This window comes from Eubalaena glacialis, chromosome 18, assembly GCF_028564815.1.
Source record: "Eubalaena glacialis isolate mEubGla1 chromosome 18, mEubGla1.1.hap2.+ XY, whole genome shotgun sequence".
In the NCBI taxonomy this organism is placed as follows: Eukaryota; Metazoa; Chordata; class Mammalia; order Artiodactyla; family Balaenidae; genus Eubalaena; species Eubalaena glacialis.
In genome coordinates, this window is record NC_083733.1 from 17,672,222 (window position 1) to 17,697,633 (window position 25,412).

At 44.8% G+C, this 25,412-nt stretch overlaps 1 protein-coding gene across 2 annotated transcripts in view; it reads right to left on the reverse strand.

Moving 5' to 3' along the window:
- Positions 1-16,433, reverse strand: part of NFAT5 (nuclear factor of activated T cells 5) — a 192,555-nt gene extending 176,122 nt beyond the window's left edge. For both annotated transcript variants that reach the window (XM_061174553.1, XM_061174554.1), the window contains exons 1-2: positions 16,311-16,433; positions 12,483-12,557 (exon numbers count right to left, since the gene is read on the reverse strand). The gene's annotated coding sequence lies outside the window, so the exon portion shown is untranslated. The remainder of the gene's footprint in view (positions 1-12,482; positions 12,558-16,310) is intronic.
- Between the last annotated feature and the right edge of the window lie 8,979 nt (positions 16,434-25,412).

Consider the following 25,412-nt stretch of genomic DNA (forward strand, 5'->3'; position numbering starts at 1 on the left):
CTTGAGATTGAGAATCCCCACTATATTACCTGTATCAACTTGAGCAAGTCACTAAATGTCCTTAGGTCTCACTTTCCTCATCTGTAAAAGGCTGCTACAATTTACCTTAAATACCATGTCACTTAAAAAAAACCCAACAATAATACTTACCTATATGAGATGATGAATGTTAACTAAACTTATTGTGGTAATAATTTCACAATATGTGTAAGTCAAATCATTATACCGTGCACTTTAAACTTATACAGTGTTGTATGTCAATTATATCTCAATAAAACAGGAAAAACTTTTAATCTGAATGTTAATGATACCTAAATAAAAAAAACTCTACAAGAGTGTAAAAACACCCCTATAATTTCTCTATCCTTTATTTATGCTAAATAATTACAGGCCATCTTGATTATGCTTGATCTCTAAAATTATAAACGCTAATTTTGAAAAATAAAGAATTGTTTCTAAAAGAACATTTTGAAAAAGGAAACAGGAATAAGCAGAGCCAGATATTGTTTTAAAAGTAATGGGAGTTCCCTGGCGATCCAGTGGTTAGGACTCTGTGCTTCTTTCACTGAGTGGTCTCGGTTCAATCCCTGGTCGGGGAGCTAAGATCCTGCAAGCCGCGCAGCATGGACAAAATAATAATAATAATAATAATTTTAAAAATAAATAAAAGTAATGATAACAAAACTTTTTGGAGCCCAACGTATAGGTCTGCATATGCCAAATGGGAATAAATTTAATTAATTTATTTTTTTATACAGCAGGTTCTTATTATTTATCTATTTTATACATATTAGTGTATATATGTCAATCCCAATCTCCCAATTCATCCCACCACCACCACCCCCCGTCCCCCCCACTGCTTTCTCCCCTTGGTGTCCATACGTTTGTTCTCTACATCTGTGTCTCTATTTCTGCCTTGCAAACCAGTTCATCTGTACCATTTTTCTAGATTCCACATATATGCATTAATATACGATATTTGTTTTCCTTTTTCTGACTCACTTTACTCTGTGTGACAGTCTCTAGGTCCATCCACGTCTCTACAAATGACCCAATTTCATTCCTTTTTATGGCTGAGTAATATTCCACTGTATACATGTGCCACATCTTCTCTATCCATTCGTCTGTTGATGGGCATTTAGGTTGCTTCCATGACCTGGCTATTGTAAACAGTGCTTCAATGAACATTGGGGTGCTTGTGTCTTTTTGAATTATGGTTTTCTCACGGTATATGCCCAGTAGTGGGATTGCTGGATCATATGATAATTCTATTTTTACTTTTTTAAGGAACCTCCATACTGTTCTCCATAGTGGCTGTATCAATTAACATTCCCACCAACAGTGCAAGAGGGTTCCCTTTTCTCCACACCCTCTCCAGCATTTGTTGTTTGTAGATTTTCTGATGATGCCCATTCTACCTGGTGTGAGGTGATACCTCATTGTAGTTTTGGTTTGCATTTCTCTAATAATTAGTGATGTTGAGCAGCTTTTCATGTGCCTCTTGGCCATCTGTATGTCTTCTTTGGAGAAATGTCTATGTAGGTCTTCTGCCCATTTTTGGATTGGGTTGTTTGTTTTTTTAACATTGAGCTGCATGAGCGGTTTATATATTTTGGAGATTAATCCTTTGTCTGTTGATTCGTTTGCAAATATTTTCTCCCATTCTGAGGGTTGTCTTTTCGTCTTGTTTATAGTTTCCTTTACTGCGCAAAAGCTTTTACGTTTCATTAGGTCCCATTTGTTTATTTTTGTTTTTATTTCCATTACTCTAGGAGGTGGGTCTAGGAGGTTGGCTGCGCAATGAAGCTTTCAGGATCTTAGTTCCCCAACCAGGGATCAAACCCACGTCCCCTGCAGTGGAAGCAGAGTCCTAACCACTGGACCACCAGGGAAGTCCCACGACTACTTCTAATCTGTAACTTCAGAGAGTTCAGAGTAGACGCTCTAGGCTGAAACACCAGTGATCTGGATTGATTAAAAAAAAGGGGAGAGGCTTAAAGCTTCAGCAGGGCTAAAGCTTCAGCAGGCAAAGGAAGAAGACTGCTCTTGACAGTGGTTGTCATTCTTAGAGGGTGGGAATATCACATTCTTAACAGGACTTAATTAGGAATCCAGGTTCTATTATTAATTTTCTCCCCAAAGTCTAATCTTTGTCAGGGTTACGAGTCATGATTCTGATTGTACAGCATTTGGTAGGTTAGAATGATTCTTTAATTATTTTAGCAGAACATTCCTTTTGCTCCTCCCTTTTAAGTCCAGCAGTTCTTTTCCACCATGTAGCCAGGTAAATCTCTTAGGACCTTCTCTAAGCACCTGGCAAAAGAGACACTAATATCTTAGTTGAAAAGAACAGGAACTAAACCCCTATGAGGTCCCTAGGATAGCTTGTCTCTTTATAATTTTTTTTATAACAGCCTTATTGAGATATAGTTCACATATAAAATTTACCTATTTAAAGTGAACAATCTCAATGGCTCACAGAGTTGTGCAACCATCACCACAACCAATTTTAGAACATTCTCATCACCACTCCACAAAGAAACCCTGTACCTCCGCAGCCCTAGGCAACGACTAATCCACTTTCTATCTCCATAGATTTGCCTATTCTGGACGTGTCATACAAATGAATCTTACAATATGTGGTCTTTTGTGGCTGGCTTCTTTCACTGAGCCTAATGTTTTCAAGGTTCATCCACGTTGTAGCATGTATCAGTACTTCATTCCTTTTTATGGCCAAATAATATTCCACTGTATGAATGTACCACATTTCATTTATCTCTTCATCAGCTGGTGACCATTTGGGTTGTTTCCACTTTTTTGGGCTATTGTGAGTAATGCTGCAATGAATATGTTGTACAACTTTTTGTTTGAACATGTTTCAAATTCTCTTGGGTATATATCTAGGAGTGGAATTGCTGGATCATGTGCCTCTTTACAATTTTCAATGGAATAATGTATCAATTATGTATTCCTGCACAGGAAATAACTCCCAAAGCTTCATGAATTAAAATAATAGTAACTTATCTCTCTCAGTTTCTGTGAGTCAGAAATATGGGAGCACCTTGAATAGGAGGGTCTGCCTCCAGGTCTCTCATGAGGCTGCAATTAGATGATGGTCTACGTGGCAGTCATCTGAAGGCTTGGCTGGAGCTACAAGATCCATTTCTAAGATGACACTCATATAGCTGGCAAGTTAGCTGGTTGGGGGCCTCAGTTCCCCTCTACATGGGCTTCCCCACTGGAATGCCTGAGTGTCCTCAAAGTAGCTGGCTTCCTCTAAAACAAGCTAGCCAGGAGACCAAGATGGAGGCTGCATTATCGTTTACGACTTAGCCTCATATGTGTCACTTTCACCATATTCTACATATGCCAGGCCTGATTCATGTGGGAGGGGACTAATTACACAAAAGGGGGGGATACCAGGGGAGGCAAGGTTGGAGCCATCTTGGAGGCTGGCTATTATGAAGAGGTTGACTTCAAAGCTCTATTCTCTGTTGTTCCTAAGGAGATGATCCAAATTTATAGACTCCAGGCAGGAGGTCAAAAAAATACATGTCAAAGTTTGTAGGATCCTAACATCACTGTGATTCACTCCCTCCATGTGATGAATTGAACCTGCAATGGAGCTTCCTGACTCTCCTGCAGGGGAATTTGAGGAGGAGAGCCTTAGTGTACTTAGTGCCTAACAGAAATAAGATAAAGAACTCCAAGCCTGCTGTTGTCCTTGGGTTAATGCCCCAGGTATTCACCTCTGGAAGTGCCAACACTTTGTCTCTCTAGCAAAACCTTCCTGGAATGTCGTTTGGGTTATTTAATCTACAAGTCAAATCCACTTTCTCTCCTGGCAAATCAGCAAGTACTTATTAGCATCTACTGTGTACCCAAGAGCAAACCCCAGGATCATTTGAGACCAGTGTAGATGGATAAGCCAAAAATGCCCAGGCGTGACCAAAATAGATTGTTGTCAAACCCACCTGTCTTGAGGCTTTAAAGGTAAGGAACTGAAAAGGTCTTTTTTTTTTTCTTTTTGAGTTAGCATTTAGAGAAGTGACAGCCACGAGAACGCTTTTAGATTTAAATTCGTTTAGAAAACTCCTGAGGACATGAAAGACAAAGAAAGACTGAGGAACAATTCTAGAGTAAAGACGTTAAAGACATCTATCTATAAAATGTAATGCTTATCCTCGATGAGATCCTTGATAAAGGGAAAACAGCTATAAAATACATTATTGGAAACTGGTGAAACTGGAATACAAACTGTAGAGTAGATAATAGCATTGGATCAATGTTACCTTTTCTGAATTTGATACTTATATTGTGGTTACGTAATAAAATTATTTGTTCTTAGGAAACACAAACTGAAGTATTAAGGGGTAAGTGTGTCTACAACTTATTTTCAAGTTGTTCAGAAAAAAATTCTGTATATATACACACACATATATGTACACACATATACATGGAAAGAGATAGAATAAATGCAGCGAAATGTGAACAGGCTGAAGGATATATGGGAAGTCTTTATATTATGTTTGCAGCTTTTCTATAAGTTTGAAATTATTTCAAAATAAAAAGTTTTTAAAAAGAAGGAAACTCCTGAGGGTCTTCTGTGAAGAACAGGATATACCGTGGTGTCATTGCTCCTTTGCGGAATATGGAACGGTAAATCATCGGGGTCAGGTGGGTGCCAATTCCCCACATGACCGAGCCAACACTGTGTCTAGGGTGCTGGAGGTGACAACTGTCTGAATTGACATCTCCTGGCAGTTATTAGGAACCCCAGCATTACCAAAACTTTGCACGGTCCTTGTGACCCCACAGTCAGCCCCTGGAAGTGGAGGTCTCAGCTCACTCCACCCTTGACCTCTGGTCTGACAGCCATCTGTACAGCTCCTCCATCACATCCCAAGCTTGGAGAGTGGCACCACTTGGCCTCTTGCTCCCCAAGATTGAGTGCGTCCTTCTGCTGAGTTGAGCCCTGGGTTGGAAGGCAGAAACGTCTCCTGTTCCCTCCAGATCAGAGGCAGCCTCGCCAGAAAGCCATAGTGCAAAATCCCCCAAGTTTCCAAGAACATCTCAGAGCCAGAGAGTTAGCCAAATGTCTTTGAGCTGGCCCAGAGTAAGAAATGCTCAGTCTCAGATGTCAGGGTGCACACCCTGATTCCTTTTCTACTAGGTGGGTAGGAGGCAGCTGGGAGCTCCATTGACTTAGAAGAAACAGATGCAATCAAGGTCCAGAGGATGCCCAAGTTAAATGCATTGGCCCTTCGCCCTTGCAAACTCACTAAATCTGAATTCTACAAAATAGTTTCAACGCCAGCCAAGCCCAAGTATCACCATCTGCCTCCCAAAGCCAACCCACTGACTGCCGATTAGCAGTGAGAGGAAGTGGAAAGGCCATCAGCCCCAAGGGCTTCAAAGTGGAGGAGGTCAGGAAGCTTCCTGACAAGACTCAATCACAGAACCCACGATGGGGACAGGAGAAGAAGGTCTTTCTAGTTCTTATGAAAGTGGTTACTAGACTGTGATGGCCCCAGGCAAGCCCACAGCCCAGTGGCCACCTGCTGGGGACAAAGACCGTTTACCTCCAGCTTGAATTCTATGATGTGTGTGGGGCAAGATCAGCCTTCCTCTGTTCACCATTCTAGAGGATGTTCTCAGCCTTCCTGACTACCTGAGACCAGGCAAGTGAATCACAGGTCCAGCACACAAGTTGTCAAGAACAGCATACCTTTTCATAGTACTTACCAAGTGCCAGGCACTGTTCTAGTCGCTTTACAGATAACAACTTGTATAACCTCCCAGTAACCCTATGAGCATGGTACTCTTATTATCCCCATTTGGCAGTTGTGGACACTGAGGCACAGAGAGGTAAAGTGACATGTCCCAAGGCACTGACCTAGTAAATAACGAAGCCAAGATTTGAACCTTGATGTCTGGCTTGCGTCTGTGCTTTTAAGCACTTCCTTATGTGAGGCCTCCTGGCTTGTTCTACATGCTGCTTCTGAAGAACCCATAAATGAGGAAATAATCATATTTCAAACATCATATATAGATAGGAAGAGATGGATAAGGGGCCTGTCCGCAAAGCAGGTTGATAGATGATAGGAAGAAGGAGCGGGTCTCACCATTCCGTAGTACACTTATCAACTGTACCAGATCATCCATCTGCCAATTCATTATTCACTCACTCTCTCATACTGAGGATTCAGGGCCTACTAGGTGTTACAGTGGGAGGGAACAAGAGGAGCCCAATTTAGTTAATGAAATGAAACCTGGGCACACAAACAGTGAAATAATCAGAGAAGGAGGATTTTAGGCAGACTGAGTGGTGCTGACGTCAGGAGCAGCGTGGGATCGTGGGATCGTGGGATCGTGGGATCGTGGGATCGTGGGATCGTGGGATCGGGAAAGGAAATTTGGGCGAGTTGTACAGGCACAAGTCCAGGAAGTATACACCAATCACCCCCCCCCCCCCAGGTTGGGGGACCTTCTTTAGTCCGCCCATATCCACCCACGCTCAGCAACCTTTTTTTTTTTTGGCCGTGCCACACAGCATGCAGGATCTTTAGTTCCCCGACCAGGGACTGAACCCGTGCCCCCTGCAGTGGAAGAGTGGAGTCTTAACCACTGGACCTCCAGGGAAGTCCCCACACTCAGCATCCTTATTTTAGCATTTCCCACACTGAGGTGAAGTTTCCTATTTGTTTCTCTGCCTGCTATTAATTTCTGTATCCCCAGTGCTAGGCTTGGACTAGTCACTCAGTGTTTGTTGAATGACCTTCTGAACGAAAAAGGCACAAGGTCCCTGGACCTCACTTTGACTAGCAAGGTCCTCGATGATCCCTGGCCCTTTCCAGCCCCAAGAGCACCTCATTCCACCCAAGGACTCCCTTTCTCTGCCCCTGTGCTTCTCCTAATGCCCTTCACACAGCCTTAGACACTGATCCCATTTTTCCTCCTCCTTCCCAAACCCAGACTTTAAGATAATCTACCAAATCCCTGCAGTTCCCACAAAGTGTGCTCCACTGGTCCCATGGGAGGTGTGGTGGGGTGCCCCCGTGGTCAAGGACATCTCCCAGATTACAAGTCACATCTCCCAGAACTCAGGATCACAGCGCACTTTAGCATCTCCAAGAGGTTTCAAGAAGTCCTGGGAGGACAAAGGTTTGTACAGGAGCTGAAAGGATGGCTGAGATGGGGAAGAGACTAATGCCCCCCATAATCCTCACAAGCACCACCCCCAGCTACTCAAATCTAAGTAAAGCCCCAGAGCTTGCTATGCAATAGCTATGGCTGTTTCCCATCCATTCAAATGACCATCCTTAGAGCCTTCTCATACGGACATTCCAGGGCCACCACTGGAAACAGGCAACGTTTGTCTTTTTTTGGGTGGGGGGATCATTTCCCAAGTCAGTGACGCTCTTTCCTTTCTAACACTTCAGCATCCTGGTCCTTAGTCTCCTTTCCCTCAGCTTCCTAAAGGATCTGATGCCCTTATTTATACTGAATTGTACATGACTGATAAAACTAGAATATGTCACCACTGAAGGTTTATTCTTGGTTTGCTCCTTCATTCCCACCCCAGATCCATTTTCTATCTTTCTTAGTTCTGGGGAGGCTGACTGCTGGGGACCGCGTTACCCAGGCCCCCTCACCCTGTGGCTTCTGGTTGGGTTGGCCAATGGAGCCACTGCCAGGAGATCTGAGGGCAAGAAGAGAAGAACATGGAGATATTTCATCCTTGGTGCAGCCTCACACCACTGGGCAGTGGCTGCATCTCTACAGCCTTGTCCCCCTCAAGGCGGCTCTTCCACAGCTCAGCTCTCACTGGGCTCCCTTTGGTTCTGCCACCCTAGATGCTAACAGCTGTCTGCTGTCGCAAGTCCCAGGGCGCCTCACCATCCCTGCTGGTTCTTTCCATCCTGCCCACTTCACTGTAAGTTGTCCTGCCATTAATTGCCTTATTTTATTTTTCAGTTACACCCTTTCGAGTGTACCGTCTGTTCCCTGCTAGGACTCTAATACAGAGTGTTCCATTTTTATCAGGTACAAGGTCCTAATTTGGCTTAAGCCAAAGCAATGAAGTTCTAATCGTAGAATCTGGGACCAGAGGGAGTCCAGAGAGAGCAGGTATTTTTTGATGGGGGAAGTGTGCTAGTGTATCTCAGTGCCTTGAAATCCAACTATATCAAGGCCCGGAAGCTGGCTTCAGAATAATTTTATTCTGTTCCACTGCCATGAACTAAGAAGCTGCTGCGTTCCAGACACGGTGCTCAGGCTTATGGGAACCAAGGACGATGGAGACCAGGCCCTGTGTCCAAGAGCCTCACACTCAGAGACACTCGAGCCAGGACAGAATGAAAGCCCTGGAATGGAATTGAATGTGACAGGCAGCCAAGCAGGGCAAAGCCGGCTGAGATAAGGACTTAATCAGAGTTCAGACAGAGAACAGTAGTGGAACAGCAGACGGAGGCTTTGTTCCAACGCTGGGGACCTGGGAGGACCTCACAGGGTGGAGGAGGAGGTCACACAGGACCTTGGAGAACCGTGAAGCCGGCCAATCAGCTGCCTCAGCGCACAAGCCAGAGTGGGGCCCCTTTCTACAGCCTCCTGGGGGAAGCCTTCTTGGACGCTCAGGCAGTTTTATTTGCTCTGGATTCTAACTGCACATCTACTTTCCTCCTACGGCTCCCACTGATTGAGGGCTTACCCTGTGCATGCACTGTGCTGGGGGCCTTTGCACGCATGAGCCCATTCAATCCTCCAATCCCCCTTGCAGGGGGTGCTATTCATCCCATTTTATAGCTAAGGAAACTGAGGCTCAGTCCGAGGGACCAGCCCACGATTTTATGAACAAGCCCTGGAGGAAACAGGATTTGAATCCAGACTGCCTGGCCCGGAAATGCACATTCTCAATCACTCTATTTTATCTGCATTGATTTCTAACTTGAGGCAGGGGTGGTACTGAGCACTTTGTATCAAGTATCTCATTTGCTCCTCACAGCGCCCCCATGAGGTAGGTCCGAGTATCACCCCCCACGTTAAGGAAGAAGAAACTGGCCACCAAGACGGTCCTTTCAAGGTCATGGTGGAGTCAAGGTTTGAACCCAGGAGACCAACTAGGAATTCATGCCTCCAGCCACTACCTTTGAGAGCAGGGCCTAGATTATTAACATTTTAATACACCTTATTTTGTAGAATGGCTTTAGATAGACAGAAAAATTATGAAGATAATACAGAGAGTTTCCTAATTGTTCTCGCTAGGACTTCCAATACTATGTTGACTACCAGTTGCAAGAGTGGGCATCCTTGTCTTGCTCCTGATCTTAGAGGAAAAACTTTCAGCTTTTCACCACTGAGTATGATGTTAGTGGTGGGCTTGTCATACGTGGCTTTATCATGTTGAGGTACTTTCCCTCTATAACCACTTTGTTGAGAGTTTTCTTCATAAACGGATGTTGAATTTTGTCAAATGTTTCTTCTGCATCTGTTGAGATGATCATATGGCTTTTATCCTTCATTTTGCATCCCTGGAATAAATGCCACTTGATCATGGTGTACAATCCTTTTAATGTATTGTTGAACTCGGCTTGCTAATATTTTGTTGAGGATTTTTGCATCTATGTTCACCAGGGATATTGGCTTATACTACAATTACCAACATTCTGCCACTCTTGCTTCATCTATTCCTCTACCCACTTTCCACTCCTACTCTCTTCACTGCTTTTCTCTTACAGCCTCCACCCCCTGCCTTTTTTTCCGGGGAGAAGTCACACATATTACAATATGCAAATCTTAGGCTACACAGTTTTAACAAGTGGGCACAGCTGCATAACACACACCCCTTTCATGATAGGAAGCATGTCCACTCCCACTATTTTTTTTTAAGTTTATTTATTTATTTTTGGCTGCGTTGGGTCTCCATTGCTGCGCGCAGGCTTTCTCTAGTTGCAGCGAGCGGGGGCTACTCTTTGTTGCGGTGTGCGGGCTTCTCATTGTGGTGGCTTCTTGTCGTGGAGCATGGGCTCTAGGCATGCGGGCTTCAGCAGTTGTGGCACATGGGTTTAGTTCCTCTGAGGCATGTGGGATCTTCCCAGACCAGGGCTCGAACCCGTGTCCCCTGCATTGGCAGGCGGATTCTTAACCACTGCGCCACCAGTGGTGTCCCACCCCAACTATTTTCTGTCCTATTTTCTAGGACCATCCACCCACCCCCATCCAGAGATAACCACTGTCCTGATTTTTTCACCTTAGGTTAATTTTGCTTGCTCTGAAACTTGATGTAAATGGATGCATATAGTTTGCACTCTTTTTTTTTTTCTTTTCTGGCTTCTTTCACTGTGTATAGTGTCTCTGAGGTTTACCCACGTTGTTGTGCGTGTCGGTATTGTATCCCTTTCTATTGCCGAGTGGCACTGCATTGAATGCATTTGCTGCAACTTGTTTATCTGTTTTCCTGTTGATGGGCATTTGGACTGTTACCAGTTTGAGCTGCTGTGAATAAAGCTGCTGTGAACATTTTTGTCCAAGTCATTTTGGGGTGTATGTTCTCATTTCTCTTGGATAAACACCTTTTTGTATGTTTCTGTATCCATCAATGCTGACGATCTAGTCAGTACTCAGAAAAAGTGTGGTAAAATGAACTGAGTCATGGAACTAAGAGCTGCGACGTGGCAATAATCAACCATTTCACATAGTAAAGTGCATGTCATATAGTAAAGTTCCAAAGTTGAGGGTGAATGCCAACAGCAAAGTCTGGATAAAAAGAAAGGACATCTGAGGTAGGGACTGAGTGATTCAGTCAAGAATTTTGAAAAAGAACAGCCTTTGAAGAAGAGCCAAAATGTAGAGACAACAAGGAGACTTCTCCTGCAAGGGACGGAGACTTTTCTCCGACATGCTGACTGGACTGGAGTCCTGCAGGGTGTCTCTGCTGGGGTCAAAATGGTGCACTTGGAGCAAAATCACGACGCCCAGAGTTTGTTAGTGAGATTCTTCACGATGTTTTATATCTTGCTGAAGAGCGTTCATACCCTTTGTTTTGTCCTCCCTAAATCCACTGCTGAACTGCCACACTGAGAGACTTTGTCCTGCCAGGGATAGTCCAGAACAGGAGACCATCCAGCAATCTTTTCTCCTTGGCGCTGGGAGATGTTTGTGTGTAGCTGGGAAATCTGGGCTCCTGCCATTAATTAGCCATGTGCGCCTTTGTCTCCAAAGTTCCCTCCAGCTCTGAAATATTACAACCTGGCAACTATACCTCTTTTTTCAATACATATTTTTTCTTATTACAAAGGTATATGAATTTACCATAGTTAGAAAATATAAATAACAGAACCGAAGAAAATATAAAATCACTCACCATTTCACCACTCAGTGCTAACTCTTATTAACCTTCACTCATTCATTAACACATATTCATTGAGTGCCTACCATGTGCTGAGCAGTTTGAAGTGTGTCTTTCTAGACAGTTTATATTTTAATGAAATCCTCCTGCTTTGTAACCTGCCTTTCACTTAATAGACAGTGGTGAACATAGTCTCACGTCAGTAAATATTTTTCTACAACGTTCCAGTTTTTCATGTTAATAAACACTCTTGGAGCTAGATTTTGAGAACCGTTACTTTAAGGTAATTCCCACAAGCAGAACTCCCAGATTAATTAGTAATCACACTTATGAGGCTTCTGGCAGGTGATGCCAAAATAGCCTGCCTCCCCAGCCTCTCTTTACATCCATCCACTCAGACATATGCACTAAAAAGGGTCCAGAACTGCGCTGCCCATTACAGCGGGCACTAGACATACAAGGCTGTGTATATTTAAGTTAAAATTAATTAAAATAAACAATTCAGGTCCTCAGTTGCACTAGCCACATTTCAAGCACTCCATAGCATATGCAGCTAGTGGTTACTGTAATAACACAGAAAACATTTCCATTATTGCAGAAACTTCTACTGGACATCGCTGGTCCAGATGTGATGTTTTATTGATGTTAATTATTGTTATTTCGGGGTAGAGCGATTTGGGGTGATTTTCCTTTTTATTGCACTTCTTGACCCCTTTATTTTATTTACTTATTTTTTTGGCCGTGCTGCATCGCTTGTGGGATCTTAGTTCCCTGACCAGGGATTGAACCCAGGGCCCAGCAGTGAAAGTTCCAAGCCCTAACCACTGGACCGCCAGGGGACTCCCTCTTGGTCCCTTTATAATGAGCATTTATCAATTATTGTTTTACATATATCATGTTTAAAAGCTTTCTGCTCTTTGGAAAGGTGTACCTCGTGCCCACTGGCCCCCTGTAGATATGTCTGATTATGGGAAAACTTCAGAGCCCTTATGTCTGGTCACTGGGTTTGAATTCTAATTTCCAAATTAGAGCTCCAAAAAAGTTGCACTAAGATTCTCTATTCAAATTTACTTACATATGCATAAAGAAATTCTGGAAGGATACAAAAAAAAAAAAAATTAGGATCATTACTTACCTAAGGCACACGGAGTGGGTGTCTTTGCAGATGAGGACAAGAATGGGAAGGAGATTTTCCATGTGACTGTATCACCTATTTAAAAATAGATTAAAAATAAATTTAAAATATATCTCATTAAATTACACAAATAGCATATGATTTAAAAAAAAATTAATAGTAGACAGTGAAATTCCTTTCCCCGAAGGTTATTAATGGCAGGTTTGTGAGAAGCCTTTCAGACTCGGGTCCGTTATGAACGATCACACATAATATCTTTTTTATATGAACAGGATCACGGGCACTTACGCTCTGCAGCGTGCTTCACACGTCTCTAAAATGTTATTCTGTCAGTGTACTTTCATTCCTTAGACATCACCAGAGTCCTACCTCCCTTCCTGTTGATGACAGCTGGAAAAAGTGGGCTTTTAAAGCTCCAGGACTTTTTTCTCTTATGTCTCCAGGTGGCCCTTGATAACACCTCCACGTCTCCTTTGAAAGCGCGTGTGTCAGACCCGTTTCCAGATGACGGCAGAGCTGGCATCAGTCGGTCCAGGTCAGTCCCATCCTCATGGACGTTGCGGCTTCAGTTCCCTTACTTCTCACCCTCTCCCCTCCTCAGGTGTCTCCTTGTCTGCACCGTTCCCAGGCAGCGGGGGGTGAAGGGAGTAAGAGCATTTCCAGGTGGAGCCTCGGGTCAGGGAAGAGGCAGGGACATGGGGCACGAGTCACCTCCAGGTCCCCCTCTTCTTCTCCAGGCAGCCACTAACAGTCCCCTTGCTTCCTCCTCCTATTTTTTTTTTCTTCTTTATTTGTTTGGCTGCATTGGGTCTTAGTTGCAGCACACGGGATCTTTCGTTGCAGCACGGGCTCTTTGTTGTGGTGCGCGGGCTTCTCTCTAGTTGTGGCCTGCAGGTTTTCTCTCTCTAGTTGTGCTACGCAGGCTCCAGGGCACGTGGGCTCTGTAGTTTGTGGCACGCAGCTTCTCTAGTTGAGGTGCGCATGCTCAGTAGTTGTGGCGTGCGGGCTTAGTAGCCCTGCAGCGTGTGGGCTCTTAGTTCCCTGACCAGGGATAGAAGCCACGTCCCCTGCACTGGAAGGCAGATTCTTTACCACTGGACCGCCAGGGAAGCCCCCTCGCTTCCTCCTCTTGTCCACCCCCAGTTCCAAATCCACTTCCAGCCCCTACTGTGCTGGACACATTCCTGAACCTTACTTGCATCTTTTTTTGCAGTTCTGTGATGGGTTTCCCACACTGACCTTGGAGAGTCCATTCCACACTCCTCCTTGGGTGCACCCTTGTCCAGATCTCCCACAGGAGGGGAGTAAGTGAGTAAGGGGCATTTCCAGAGGAGTGGGTGGGCCTGGAGTAAGTGTGGAGAAAAGTGGTGATGAAGGGTATGAGTCACCTACAGGAGTCACTGATGCTCCTGGAAGTCGCCCAATACCTGGACCTAAGAGAGAAATCCCAGTTCTGGGGCGAGGGGTGGTGAGTGTGCCCCTTCCCCCAGAGGCCCAGTAACTGGCCCAGCTTCAAAGACTCTGATCCTGGCCTCACAGGACTGGAAGCAGCAAATCCATAGAGACAGAAAGTAGACTCATGGTTGCCAGGGGCTAGGGTTGGGGGGATGGGAAGTGCCTGTCAATGGGTACAGGGTTACTTTTTGGAGTGATGAAATGTTCTGGCTAGTGATGATGGTTGCTCTGTGAATATATTAATAATCACTGAGTTGTACACTTTAAAAGGTTGAATTTTATGGAATGTGAATTGTCTCAATAAAAAAGTAATCTAGAGGGTTGCAAATCTATTGAGATATAATTTACATGCACTAAAATGTAAACTCCCATCTTAATGTAGAGTTCAATGATTTTTGACAAGAACCCCCATGCCGCCACCACCACTCTAATCAAAATGTAGAACATGTCCATCACCCCAAAAGTTCCCCTGTGCCCCTTCAGCACTTTTTTCAACAACACTGAATAGAGTAGAAACTATCAGAATTCATCACACATAGTAAGGAGTACTAGTTCATAAAATTTACATTGTAGATATATTTAAAGATATACACACACACATTATAGGGTTGTGATGTGAGTCACAGTCAAAAGGACTGAAAGTTCCTGTTGAAACATGCACCATGGAAGGCGTAAGGGGGTCGTGGCAGAAATGTTATGCACTTGCTCTGAGGGTTGCTATGCAGCTGGGCTCTCTACTCAGCACTTACATGCATCATCTCACTCAAGCCTTACAGCCACTTTCTATGATGTGCCTCATCACCCCATTCTGCAGATGAGGAAACCAAGGCTTCACGATCTCTGCTGGAAGCCAGATCTGATTTCAAAACTTACTGCCCATAATGCCTCAGTTTTCTCTTTATGGGTTTATAATTCCAGCTGAAATGTCAAATCCTGGAGGATGAAGACAGTATCTGTCAACCTCCGTTCAGTCATTCAAGAACAGCAAAAACGATAAGAAGATGAAGAAGAGGACAAAAAGAGGACACAGTCCTCCCTGCATGGAGCTTGCAGTCGAGTCACAGGTGTGCACACCCACCGGAGAGCTTGAAGCACCAAAGACAGGAACACAGTGTCATGTTTCTCTTTGTAACCCTGGGTGTAACTCTGGGTGTGATGGGCTGGCTTTTCCTGTGTCCAGTTGCTGGGAATGTTGCCCCAGCCTTTCTCTGAGACACTCCTGGGCAGTCAGACCAGGTGAACCCTGCAAGGCCCATTCCCTTCTGGGTTGTTCTGGAAGGCCCAAGACATGAAGGAGTCCTCGTGACACAAAGAGTCCTGAGGCTGCAAGGACCCCAGACCAGGGGTCTTGCTGGAAACACTGGAGCCCTCCAGAGTCCTCCTACCAAGCATTGGCCACAGAGCAGCAGGGGGAGGATTACAGCACAGATTCAACATGAGGGTTTTTGTCCCTGAATTGCGCCTCCATGATACACTGGTAGCCGCCATCAGTCTCTCATTTCAAAAGTCAAGCCAGATGGCATAAATCCTACCTTCCAGTTAGCCCTAATTGATTTCACCCTTATTTATTTGTTGCTAGTTAATGAGCCTATTTATCTCAAGACCCAAATCCTTCTTTCCCCCTTAGATTCTCTGGCATCATTAAATCTTCTAAACATTAGGAAATGTCTTTATTTTATTATTTTTAGGGAACGTCTTTAAATGCTAATCTTGGACATCACTGTATTCAGCACACCGCATGTTCTAGAAAAGTCAGGGGACCCCCAACAGAGACCAGTTTTCATCCAAGGAGTAGCTAAAACCCTGGAGTCTCGAGGTTACTAGGGCCTCCTCAGTGTTTTCACCTGGGATGGTGTGGAAAGACTTGGAATCACACAGACCTGGATTTGGATCCCAGCTCTGTCACTTGTTAGCTGTGACCTTGGGCAATATACCTAACCTCTCTGAACATGTTTTCTCATCTCAAAAACAAAACAAAACAAAAAACCCCACGAGCCTTGTAGGGTTACTGTGGGATTAGATGAGATCAAGGTATGCAGTAGGCACCTAATACATACCAGCTCTCCTCCCCACCTCCTGCCTGCCAAGGAGATTAACATTCTGCAAAGACAAAAACAGCCAAGCAACTTTCTGTAAAGGAGGATTTATATCTTCGTTCTTGTTTTTCCTGAAAGGGCACGAACAGGAAACCTTGCACTGGTAAGAACACCCTAACTTTGGTCCTTCCGCGCAGTAAAGTAAGGTTCCCACGGGGTCTTAACCGCCGTGCATTGTCATATATTATGTGATATGAACCAAGTGTGTTCACTGGAAAACGGCTGTCTTGCCATCTGTACGGCCACCAAGAGGTCCGAGCCACCATCTCCCACTCACCTGGATCATTCGTCAGCCTCGTACTGCTCCCCCTTCCGCTCTTGCTCTCCCAGAAGACACTTCTTTCCACGGAGGCCGGTTCTCAAAACGCAAATCCAATCACATCAGACGCCTGCCCCACACTCTCCGTTGTCTTTTCTGCAAAGCCCGACGCCGCCCATCCGCTGCCTACCTCTTCCGTCCCAGCCCCGACCTCCCCTCTCCCGGAAGCTGCACCAGCCACACGTGTTTTCCTTTTCCTCAAGCAGCCCAACTGGTTCCAGCCTCAGGGCCTTTGCAGCTGCTCCCTCCACCTGGATCTCTCCTCCTCCTCCCAATGGATGCTTCATTTTCAATACGCAGGTTTCAGCTCCAAGGCACCTTCTCAGAGATATCTTCTCTGATCATGTCCCCACCACCATCACATCCATCACTTCACTCTATTTTATTTTCATCCTTGCGCTTGCCGCTAACTAAAACTCTCTGGTACCTTGTCTGTCTGACTCACCGTGCACCCCGGTGCCTAGAACAGTGCCCGGCACAGGACAGGGACATAATTCGTGCCTGTTAAATAAATTAACCCAGGGAATTCCCTGGCGGTCCAGTGGTTACGACTCCAAGCTCTCACTGCTGAGGGCCGGGGTTCAATCCCTGGTCAGGGAACTAAGATCCCACAAGCCACGCGGTGAGGCCAAAAAAAAAAAAAAAATTTGTCTTGCCGTTTACAGTATAAATCAATGATCTTTGGGATGGTCTCTCCTCATATTAGAGCTTCTAGTGTGTAAGTGTCTAGACAGTCTTTTATTTTTGGCATTTTTGGCAAAGTGACTTGCTTCTGGAATTTAACAAAACCAGACAACGCCTGTCTCCCTAGTCTCATCCAAAGCTGTGCCACCTCTTCTAGAATCTGCCGAGACTCTGGCTGCCCGGCTCCTCCATAATAACCAGGCACGGATGAGATGGAGATTTTACAAATCCCACTGGAATATTCTGCTGCCTGAAAAATTGGAGCACCAGTGGACTGGAGACTTGAAACTGGAGACAGCCCAAATCTAGCCAGAGTCTCTGCTCCTCAGTGGGCTGGATACATGGGATTAATTCAGGCAGGAGCCAGGCAAGAAATGCTGGCCCCTGAGGACGGCTAAGAGAGGGAATTTTAAGATCCAGACGGAAAAGAAAGCTGGGGGCAGGGGGTGAGGGGTGGCGAGGTAGGGAGGAGCCACCCCTCCGCAACCCAGGGGTTCTGAACCTGCTAGGACTGATATTAAATATTAAATTGGGCGTATTTATGTGCATGTGTATGTATGTACGTTTTGGGAAGAGGGTCCATAGTTCTTACCAGAGTTGCAATAGGGTCTATGCCCTGAAAGGTTAAGAACCATGGATCTGGAAGGCATGCAATTAGGTTAGCGAATCATCATCCTAAACATGACCTGAGCCGAGACAATCACGAGAAAGGAAAAGTGCTTTGTGCTCCAAAGAAAACAAAAGCGATTTCCAACAGGAATTGGCTGTCACATTCTCTGCACTTGGAAAAAAAATCAACAGAGCATCCGCCCAGCCTGCCCAAGGCCCATCCCTAAGCCCAGGTCTCCGGGGAAGGCTTCGAGCCTTTGTTTTCCAGTCTGCGGGCAACTGGCTGGGCAGAGAGCCAGAGGGGAGAGACCTTTATGGAAGAAAATACAGAAGCGTGCCATGTTGTGTGGGCTAGAAGCACCCGAAGGTGCTGACTGAAAGTGCTGACTGCTACCGCAGGACCCACTAGGTGAGGAAGAATGTGCTAGTTGAGATTCAGTTCTCTCCTGACCCTTTGACTTGGCTCCAGCCACGATGTTGGGCCTGCTTTTTCCTCTGGGTGCCCTGGGCACCACAGTATTCATCACGGGCCTTGGTGCCTTTCTAAGTAGATTTTGGACCCTTCAGGGGTGGCAAGCCCACTTTTCTCCCTATGGCCACCCCAGCTATCAGACTGGAGCTCCTGCCTATTTAAGGCTATGTGTCACATCTGGTGTTCAGAAGGGACACTCCCTTCCCCTGCCCTTCTTGCCTTTGTAAGGGGAGGACCTGGGACGTGGCAGAAGGCCCAAAAAACGCTGGAAGGAGCCCCACAAGCAGGCGGGCGGGCCGGGAGCCAGAGCGCTGTGCCAGCACTTGGTGTAACCTCCAGGGAGGGTGCAGTCCACACACGTCCTGGCTTCCGAGAGGTAGGCACTGGGTGTCAGCCCGCAGCCATCGCCTCTCCTGCTCAGCCTCCCCATGAGCCCCGCGGAGTCTCGCTCGGCCTTGTTATTCTCCTGCGTCTGTATAGGTTCTATCTTTAATATATCCCAGCGAGGTTTCTTGATTTCCTCCCCCAAATCTGATTCTCCTCCAAGCTTCCCCATCTCAGCCTATGGCACCTTCATCACCCTGGGGCTCATCCTTCAGGTCGCAGCTAAACAGCACCTCCTCCTTGGAAAGACCTTCCCAGGAACCAAATCTAAAGGTCCGCCCCCCCGCCCAGCGCCACCAGCCACCCACCCCCCCACAAGATGCCCTCCTTCATGTCATTCTGTTTGTCGATCACGTTTATATTTACATTTCTATTAAGATATAATTCACATACCCGCTACGGCACACAATTCAGTGATTTTTGGTATATTCACAAATTTGTGAGACCATCTTCATCATCCCAAAAAAGAACCCTGTACCCATTAGGCTCACTCTCCGTTTTCCCTCCTCCCAGCTCCTGGTAAGCACTAATCTACTTTCTGTTTCTATGAATTTGCCTATTCTGGACATTTCATATAAGCAGAATGATATAATATGTGACTTTCTGTGTCTGGCTTCTTTCACTTAGCATAATGTTGTAGCATATATCAGTGTTTCATTCCTTTTTATGCTGAATAATATTCCATTGTAGGTACAGACCACATTTTGTTTATCCATTCATCAGTCGATGTACATTTGGGTTGTTTTCACATTTTGGCTATTATGAATAACGCTGCTATAAACATTCATGCACAAGTTTTGTGTGAACATATGTTTTCAATTCGCCTGGGTAGATACCTAGGTGTGTAATTGCTAGGTCACATGGTAATTCTATGCGTAACTTTTTGAGGAAGGATTCTGTGTTTTAAATGTGGGTCCCACAGCACTACACAGTACTTTCTTTATCTAGTAGCCCGAGGTATGGGCATCTGCATGGAAAAAAACCCAAACTGACAAGGATGTGGAGCAAAGGAAGTCTCAAACATGGCAGGTCTTCTCCTACTTACACATCCAAGAGACACCCTTGCAAATATGCACCAGCATATACAAACAAGGATGCTCCCAGTCATACTATTGGCCAAAAATAGGAAATAACCCAATGTCCATTCACAGTAGCTTGCATAAATACATTGTGACCTATTCATCAAAGAAAATAAATGAACTACAGCTACACATCACAGCATGGATGAGCCTCACAGTGTTGAAAGAAACAAGTCACAAGAAAATATGTATAGTACAATTTCATTTATATAAAGTTCCAAAACAAGTAAAATGAAATCATGTGCTTTAGGGATGCAAATGTGGGTAGAAAAACTATTAAAAGTTATTTCAACCAAAAAACAGGATATTGGTTACCTCTGGCAGGGAGAGCGGGAGCGACACAGGAAGGTCTTCTGAGGGGCAGCCAATTTTCTAGTTCTTGTCCTGGGTGATGAATACACCAGGGTTCACTTTGAATTACTTTTAACTGTACATAGGTACTTACTTACTCACTATTCTGAAAGTTTCATTTCACAATTCAAAGAAGAGGCAGGGGACTTCCCTGGTGGCGCAGTGGATAAGAATCCACCTGCCAATGCAGGGGACACGGGTTCGAGCCATGGTCCAGGAAGATCCCACATGCCGTGGAGCAACTAGGCCTGTGGGCCACAACTACTGAGCCTGAGCTCTAGAGCCCGCGAGCCACAACTACTGAGCCCACGTGCCACACTACTGAAGCCCATGCAGCTAAAGCCCATGCTCCACAACAAGAGAAGCCACCGCAATGAGAAGCCTGTGCACCGCAATGAAGAGTAGCCCCCGCTCACCGCAACTAGAGAAAGCCCACGCTCAGCAACGAAGACCCAATGCAGCCAAAAATAAATGAATAAATTAAAAAAAGAAAAAAAAAGAGAAGAGACAGAACAGAACCCAGATCTAGGGGTCAGGACACCTGGATTCCAGATCGGGTTACCACCAAAGAGCTGTGTGACAGAAGACAAATTGTCTCTCTGCCTCGACTTTCTTATCTCTAAAATGGGAATGATAATAACAACTGACACTTATTCAGGACTTACTGTTCCCAGGTACCGTGCTAAGTGTTTTCACATGTGTCATCAGTTATCAGTAATACGTCCCATGAGCACAAGAAACACATAACTGAAGCCGGCTTAGGCAAGAATTATTACATGGTTGCAGAAATGGCCTCTAGAACCTAAAGGCAGGGTGCAGCGGGGAACAGACTCTGGGGACTCTGTCTTGTATTGCTGCTTTTCCCTCTGGAACTGTTGCATACTTCTCTTCTGCTATAAACTGGTTGTTTTTGCATCTCATTCACATGTGAGAAAATGACCACCCACAACACCCAGGTTTATATCTTCTGCATTCAAGACACCAGCCAGACTAAGCCTGGCATCTCTCAGTACACATTACAAAGTTCGTTGGGAAAGGAATTCTTACTGCTTTAGTTTGGATCCAGCCTCTGCTCTGATCCAATGAACTGTGGCCAAAGGGCAGAGTCATACCACGCAAAAAGCCTGCCAGGGACGAATATCATGAAACTGGGGACTACAGATGGTTGGCAGTTCAGCCCATGGAAATTTAACCCTGTAGCGATGTATATTCCTAAGAGGGCAGCTCCTAGAATGGCAGGAAGAGTGGAAGAACCGACAACCCAACATCAATGGTTATTTCATCTACTCTATATAACAACCCAGTGAGGTATTGTGAAAATCTCCATTGTATGGATGAAGAGACTAAGAATCAGATTAGAGTCAGGGGTTTCCCAACAGCAGCGCTGTTGACATTTTGGCCTGCACAGTTCGTCGTGGTAGGGAACTATCCTGTGCATTGTGGAATGTTTAGCAGCATCCCTGGCCTCTACCCACTGGATGCTAATAGCACTCCTCCAGTTGTGATGATCAAAAATGTCTCCATATGTTGCCAAATGTCCCCTGGAGGTGAGAAACACCGACACAGGCTGAGTAAATTTCACAACACCGCTCCACGGGTAAGACAGAGACAGGATTCAAATGCAGGTCTGTCTGACTCTAAAGGCTTCTCTTAGTCACTGTCTCTCTTATGATCATATCTAAATTACCTACCTCATAAGGTTTAGCGAGGATATATTGAATGTGCAAGTGCCTTGAAGAGTTAGGGGGAGCAGAAATAAATTATCATGTCTCCACATTCTGATGAGCTTCCAGTTCTGTGTCAATCAGGACAGGGCTCCACAGTGCTAAGGAATTTGAATTCCATGGGTCTGACCACCAACCAGATTCCCCATTTAGTATCGTGATGTGATTACTCTCCAAAGCCTCTCCCTCATGAGGATTGACATTCCCAATGACTTGCTATCCCATGTCCAATTCCACTCTCCAACCTACAATTTACGGTAACTTTTCTTTTTTCCTTTGCTTTTTTTTTTTTTTTTTTTAACAGTAACTTTTCTTACCTGGTTTTCCTCTAGTGGTGCCAAGTCTTTTTCCAGATAATTTGGTCCCTAAAGCCTATATATTCTTCTTCCACAAACAACTAACTGAACATATTCCATCTCTTCCTCCATGAACTAGAGGTCTTAACCTAGGCTGCATGAGGTTCCGTGGTGCATTTACCAAACTCCAGTGGTTTCCCTGGAGTGGACCCTCCCATAACTAGAACGCCTCTCTGAGAATGTTGCTTGACCAAGCCCTACGTGGACAGACGCCAGCCTGTTAGTTTTCATTTTGGTTTGTTTCTTTATATATTAAATTTAATTAATTAATTATTTTTGGCTGCGCCAGGTCTTAGTTGCGGCGAGCGGGCTTCTCTCTAGCTGTGGCGCATGGGCTTAGTTGCCCCGCGCCATGTGGGATCTTAGTTCCCCTGCCAGGGATCAAACCCACGTCCCCTGCATTGGAAGGCAGATTCTTTACCACTGGACCACCAGGGAAGTCCCTTCATTTTGGTTTTTAATAGTCATTGTGACTGAATTCTAAAAATGATGAAGTCCTTCATCTGCAAGGCTGTGAGGCCCTCCCATTGGAACCCTAAGGGAAAACATTTTGGCTGAGATTAGAGAAGGCTGGCCACACACTAGTGACAGGGGGTCTTTACAATGAGCTTCTGTAAGTCTATCAAAGAAAGCACATCCCTACAGCTGAGTTTGGCTGCCAAATAAAATGACTAGGGTATGTCATTCATATCCTTCCAGTCAAGATATAAACAGTCTGTTTGGAGGTCTGGTTACAATATAGTATCTTTTAGTAAACTTTTTTTGTACTTGAAGTATAACCTACATGCAGAAAAGTACACAAATCATAAGTCTACAGCTCAATGAATTTACCCTGAAGTAAACACACCCATATAACCACCACCCAGATCAAGAAATTACCAACATTCCAGAAACCCCTCTCAGGCCCCCTCCCAGTCACTATCTCCACCCTCTCCTTAAATGTAACCACTCTAATTTTAATCTTATGACCTGCATATTTTTTGTGTACCTGATGGCCCAGATAATTATCTCTGGAGGCCAGAGTTAATCAGAAGCTGGGAGGACTGTTTCCCTATGAGTCATTCCTCTTAAGAATAGTTTATCAGCAAGGATGCTTCCAGCTGCAAGTAATAGAAAACACAACTCAAATGGCTTAAACAATAAGGAAATTTATGATCTCCACACAAATGGAAGTCCTGCTGTAGGGTGTGCTTCAGGGTTCATTGCATCAGCAGCTGGAGGCAACAAAGTCTCATGTTCTCTCATTCTCCACTCAGCCACCTTCGTGTTTGCTTCATTCTCAGGCTGGAAGCAGGGCAGCCATAGCAGTTATTTCTGTGGCTCTGGAGAGGAAATTTCTTCCAGAGGTTTCATGCCACTGGTGAGAATTGGGTCACATATGTAACCATGTGAAATAGAACTGTCCCAGCTGTCTCAGACTTACCATCTGGGATAGGATGGATGTTGAGAAGCCCACCCCAGTGCTCCCTACAGAAAGCCACAGAATAAAAATGGAAAACGTCTGGCTCCTCTAATGTATAAACATGCTTTATATTGATAAATGGTAACAAGGGTCATAAACAGGGGAGATTTGTGGCTGAACATACTGTTGGGGATTCAAGGTTAGAGGTAAGTAACTCTCTGGGAGGAGAGAATAAATTGACCGTGGCAAAATAAACACAGCCACTCCTGTCCCCCCTCCCCCGAACGTCAATGATCCTTCCTCTCTGAATTGCTCATTTGGGCACTGAGTCATAAACATATTCTTTAATGTTATTGGGATAGTGTCTGTTACCAGTGATGTTAAGCACAGAACATAATGTTTCAATATACTCTTAGTATACAAATCCTACCCCTTTACAAATCACATGATGACAGGCAGGGCACATGGAGCCCGTCATTTATTTTAGTTTAGTTTTTTTTTTTTTTTTTTTTTTTTTTAAAGCTCAGGGTAGAGCCCAGCAGTCCGTTTTTTTTTGTTTTTTTTTTTTTTTAATTTTTATTTATTTATTTATTTATGGCTGCATTGGGTCTTCGTTTCTGTGCGAGGGCTTTCTCCTGTTGCGGCAAGTGGGGGCCACTCTTCATCGCGGTGCGCGGGCCTCTCACCATCGTGGCCCCTCCCGTTGTGGAGCACAGGCTCCAGACGCGCAGGCTCAGTAATAGTGGCTCACGGGCCCAGTTGCTCCGCGGCATGTGGGATCCTCCCAGACCAGGGCTCGAACCCGTGTCCCCTGCATTGGCAGGCAGACTCTCAACCACTGCGCCACCAGGGAAGCCCTAGTTTAGTTTTTTAAATTTATTTTTGTCTGCATTGGGTCTTCGTTGCTGCACGTGGGCTTTTCTCTTGTGGTGAGGGGGGGGGCTACTCTTCGTTGCGGTGCGCAGGCTTCTCATCGCAGTGGCCTCTCTTGTTACAGAGCACGGGCTCTAGGCATGCGGGCTTCAGTAGTTGTGGCACATGGGCTCAGTAGTTGTGGCTCGTGGGCTCTAGAGTACAGGCTCAGTAGTTGTGGTGCACGGGCTTAGTTGCTCCACGGCATGTGGGATCTTCCCAGACCAGGGCTCGAACCCTTGTCTCCTGCATTGGCAGGTGGATTCCCAACCACTGCACCACCAGGGAAGCCCAACCCCGTCATTTAAATGCTACAAAGTGAGTCAAGGCTCTTCAGAACACTCCAGTTCCTTCAGTTACCTCGATGATACCCCAGCCATTCAGTCCCCCTAGATGTTTGAATATTCTCTACACCACCAATTTTTGAATAAATATGAGACTCATATATATACATATGTATTAATATTCACTTGCTTACAGTAGCTGGAAATGTAACAGGTTTACATCCCTTTTTTCAATGTGCTAGTCACATATTATTCAAACACAGATGAATACCTGTTGGTGAAATCTATCATCAAAGAAGATCTGGGTAGGTAAGCTATACACATCAGTGAAAAACAATCATAATAATGAGGGATACAAGAGTGATATTTTATGTTAAGTGGTAAAACATGTATGTCTGTGGATGATAGGACAGATAGATTTCAAAGATAAGGTATTAATTACACTGTATATGTATATACATTTTATATACATAAGTGTATATGTACCAATTATTTTATATTGTTTGAAAAAAAGGTCTCCAAATAATCATTCATAGTGGATAAATACACAACTGATAACACTCTTAGCACCATTAAGAAAGGATGAATACAAGGGCAATTCCAACTGAAGAGTAAAAAACCCAGCATATCCTTCAGAAAAATATTTGCCACAAAAGTAACATTCTTGAGAAAATTTTTTTCTCACAGATGTTTCTAATTTTAATTGCTACTATATTTTACAAGGCAACATATCAGCACAAATATTAAACTATCTAATATGCAAAGTTCTAATATGAGAAAGTACATCACTATAACGCACTAGA